The sequence below is a fragment of the Herpailurus yagouaroundi genome, unplaced genomic scaffold, assembly GCF_014898765.1.
Source record: "Herpailurus yagouaroundi ecotype Mexico unplaced genomic scaffold, PumYag 199, whole genome shotgun sequence".
Lineage (NCBI taxonomy): Eukaryota > Metazoa > Chordata > Mammalia > Carnivora > Felidae > Herpailurus > Herpailurus yagouaroundi.
Window position 1 is genome coordinate 19,377,810 of NW_024412430.1, and position 4,481 is coordinate 19,382,290.

Consider the following 4,481-nt stretch of genomic DNA (forward strand, 5'->3'; position numbering starts at 1 on the left):
GCCCGTGAGTTCGAGCCCCGCGTCGGGCTCTGGGCTGATGGCTCGGAGCCTGGAGCCTGTTTCCGATTCTGTGTCTCCCTCTCTCTCTGCCCCTCCCCCGTTCATGCTCTGTCTCTCTCTGTCCCAAAAATAAATAAACGTTGAAAAAAAAAATAAAAAAAAAAATAAATATTACTGCTCTGGGAATCATAATCTATTTTAATGAAAATAGAAAATAGAAAATAATATGCCTAGAAACAAACAACAGAAATGACATTTTCTAGTTCAAAATATGTTTCAGCTCCACGAATGGGCGTTCCCTGCTTGCTCGTGCGTCTAGCCTATTGATTGATAATGTTTGAAAACTTGACGGGTGTGTATTTTCAGATCTCACCTGGGGTTGAGGTCGCTACACTGAAACTCAGTTACGAATGAAAACTTTTCGTGCTTTTCATTTATGCAGATGGCCAACAGACACACGGAGAGATGCTCAACATCACTCGCCACCAGGGAAATGTCAATCGAACCACAGTGAGATACCACCTCACACCTGTCAGAATGGCTAAAATTAACAACTCAGGAAACGACAAATGTCGGCGAGGAGGTGGAGAAAGGGGAACCCTCGTGCACTGCTGGTGGGAATGCAAACTGGTGCAGCCACTGTGGAAAACACTGGAGAGGTTCCTCAAAAAATGAAAAAGAGAACTACCCTATGATCCTGCAATTCTGCTTCTGGGTATCTATCCAAAGCTCACGAAAACACCATCTCGAAAAGATAGGTGCACCCCCTGTTTATTGCAGCATGCTTTACTATGGCCAAGATAGTATAGAGAAAGGAATATTACTCCGCCATAAAAAATAATGGAACCTTGCCATTTGCGATGGCATGGATGGACCTCGGGGGCGTCATGTTGAGTGAAGTAAGTCAGACAGAGAAAAAGATACCTTGTTGATCGAGCATCACACTGCATTAACACTGGGGTCTATTTCTGGCCTTTCTGTCCTGTTTCCTTCGTGGATTCTCAGGTCTCAGGTTCTCCGGTTCGGCGTGGAGGACACGAAGGAGGGTGAGGGAGGGACGTTGTCCTCCAGTTCACGGCTGTCGAGCAGAGAAGTGGGGCCGGTGTGGACACCCTGCCATTCTCTAATGGAGATCTGCTTCGAGTGTTGCGTTTTTCTGATGTTTCCGGTGTCCTACAGGAGGGCGTGTGGCTGAACAATGAGGACAGACCGCTCTACACTCTGCGTCTTCGTGTAGACCCTGCTGGGCACGCGTACGTATTAGAAGTGTGTTAAACCGTAATTTGTGACGTAGGATGTGTTTATGTCAGTGGCCAGTGGGTGTTGTCGTTTGAGTAACGGATTTCACTCGCTTTCCTCCTTTCGGTGTTTGACATTCTAGAGACCCCTTGATAGGAACCGTACATCGGAGCGACATTTCTGTGAAACGAAACAGATGCACCGACCACACGGAACCGATCCTGTTTACCTTGCCCGCTGTTACGAGGACCGCGGCTTGCGGGGCAACATATAAACACGTTCTCTGCTCTGACCTTCTGTATTAGAGAAGGTACGTTTTACAGCGTGCTTGGACCCTTGAGGATTTAGGCGGGATCGCCCCTGGAGGATAGGCAGCTTGGGGCAGCAGGACACAGAGGGTGCACCTGTGTCCTGTGTTCCCGCCCTGCTCCTGGGAGCTGCCCGGGCATCAGCCCTGGTGACCGGGAGGGTGTGGTTTGGGACATCCCAAAGGCGTCCCTCATTCTGCACTCTCCCTACTTGTCACAGCTGCATGGGGGGCTGAAGACGAGAACACCTCAGCATCAGAGATCAGGGAGAAGAGCCACGTTTCCATCGGACTGGACGGTCCCCTGCTGTCCACCGGCCTCGGCATCTCTGCTCTCCAGGTGGGTCTCAGCGGACAAGCGGCGATGACAGCTCCAAGGCCGTTCCTGGGTGTGCAGCTGCGGGAGTGGAGGGGGCCACAGGGGGGGTGGTGAGAAAGGCAGGGAGACGAGGAGGTGGCCGGCCGGCCATTGGGCTCAGGGGAGCCATCATCAGATGGGCACCTTCAGACTCATAGCAGCAGCTGAGATAGGAGGTGGTGGGTCCTCCAGCCCCAAAGCCCGGAGGGCACTCGGCTCCCTCTGGGCCTTGACCAGAGGCTGTGTGAGCCTCCGGCTGTCTGTACCGACCCCGCAAACCCGCCGCCTCCCCGCCCCGGAACTCAGAGGCCTGGGTCAGAACAAGCCCGGCCCCGTGAGGTGGCCCCCACATCTAGAAATGTTTTGTCATCTCAGGGAAAGGTTTTTAACAGGAGCTTTTGCTTATTATTTTTTTTTTTTTTTCCCTCTGAGACATTTAAAGACACTGTCAACGGCATCCGGGATTGGCAAAGGACAGGTGCAGGTCAGATCTGGCCGGTGGCCTCCCTTACCCAACCTCTCGTGGCAAGAATGGCTTTTACATTTTTATTATTATCAGTTTATACATTTTTTGAAGTTTATTTATTTTTGAGAGAGAGACAAAGAGAACGCGAGCAGGGGAGGGGCAGAAAGAGAGGGAGACAGAATCCGAAGCAGGCTCCAGGCTCCGAGCTGTCAGCACAGAGCCGGATGCGGGGCTCGAACCCACGAACCGTGAGGTCATGACCTGAGCCGAAGTCGGACGCTCAACTGACTGAGCCACCCAGGTGCCCTGTTTTTACATTTTCAAAGGGTTGTTAAACACACACACACACACACACACACACACACACACACACTGAACAAAGTAGGCCGTGCTCCAGAAATTCTACATGGCCCCCCAAACCTCCCAGTTTTACATCTGTTTCCATGCAGAAAAAGTGTGCCGGTCTGTGTCGTAGAAAGTCTACATTATTCAAGGAGCTTACCAAGTAAGAGTGCCAGCATCGTGCATCGTCCTCTACCTGAATTCCTTGCCAAGTCAGAGCAGGACGAGAGTGCAGCCTTCCTCATTAAGGAAAATGATAGAAACGATGTAATCGGAAGTTGGAAAGCACGGTGGAGTCATAGGACTGAGCAGCTATGGGGAGCTGAGCTACCCAGGTCTTAGGGAAAAGAAATACGGGTCTCCAGACCCTCAGGGCCCACTGAGGCTGCCTGCAGTCAGACGCCTGCTGCCTTCTGCCATCCACACCTCCTCCGGGCAGCCAGCGATTAGGTCTGGGCTTATATTAAATCTCAGGTTAGGGGCACCTGGGTGGCTCGGTCAGTTGAGCGTCCGACTTTGGCTCAGGTCATGATCTCGCGTTCCGTGAGTTCGAGCCCCGCGTGGGGCTCTGTGCTGACAGCTCAGAACCTGGACCCCGCTTCGGATTCTGTGTCTCCCCCTCTCTCTGCCCCCTCCCCGCTCATGCTCTGTCTCTCTCTGTCTCTCAAAGGTGAATAAACGTTAAAAAAAATTAAATCTCAGGTTAAATAAGAGCTATTTGTCATAAGCTTGCCCACTCTTCCTCTTTTCTATAGAATAATGAGAGGAAGGAAACAAAAACCATAAAGGGCAAACAGTTCTATTTTTCTCTCACTGGAAGGAATGCTACTACATGAACTTTGTAAAAGGATGAGTCTATTCAAAAACGTTACGTGCTTACATAGCAGTATTCGGTTCAAACATCCAAACCCTTAGTTTCAATGTGTGGTGCTCACTTTAAGTTCTCAAAATTATATTAAGGTTTTAACGGTTTTGAAATTGTCCATTTTCTCTCACGGATGGCAATGAGAAGGAGGTTTGTTGATTTGTTTCATCTTTGGGCATCTCGAATGGGGATCCGGATTTGAGTACACACGAAGGGATTAAAAATGCATTATTACTCAGTACACAAAACAAATTTGACTCAGAAATACAGAAATAAATGGAAATCTGTCCTTTACTTATTTTAAAGATTTTATTTATTTATTCATTTATTCATTTTAAACGTTTACGTATTTATTCCGAGAGAGAGCGTGCACGCGCCCAGTGCGTGTGAGCAGGGGAGGGGCAGAGAGCGAGAGAGGGAGAGAGAGAATCCCAAGGAGGCTCTGCACTGTTAGCACAAAGCCTGATGTGGGGCTCAGACTCACAAATCGTGAGATCGTGACGTGAGCCAAAACCAAGAGTTGGATGCCTAACCGACTAAGCCACCCAGGCGCCCCAAGATTTTATTTTTAAGTAATCTCTGCATCCAACGTGGGGCTCGAACTCACAACCCAGAGATCAAGAGTCACATGCTCCACTGGCTGAGCCAGCCAGGTGCCCATCTGTACTTCATTTATAATAAACTTTTCCTTTTGGAATAATGTTATTTATGGAAAAGTTGCAAAGATGGTTTGGACCATGGCCGTGCCTCCTTGTCCCGGCTTTCTCTGACATTAGCCCCTTATAACCGCGGGGCCGTGATCCCCGAACGTTGTCGTGGTCACAGCTCTGTGAACTACTCTACGGCCTTTGTTCAGACGTCCCCGGCTTCTCCACGGATGCTCTTCTGTCTCAGTGTCCAGTGC

At 49.8% G+C, this 4,481-nt stretch overlaps 1 long non-coding RNA gene across 1 annotated transcript; it reads left to right on the top strand.

Annotated features, from left to right (window-relative positions):
• Nucleotides 1-672: 672 nt before the first annotated feature.
• Nucleotides 673-2,512, top strand: LOC121013737 (uncharacterized). Its single transcript, XR_005782894.1, has 3 exons — nt 673-1,253; nt 1,382-1,886; nt 2,337-2,512. It is a non-coding gene; the product is annotated as an uncharacterized LOC121013737 (long non-coding RNA).
• Nucleotides 2,513-4,481: the final 1,969 nt, after the last annotated feature.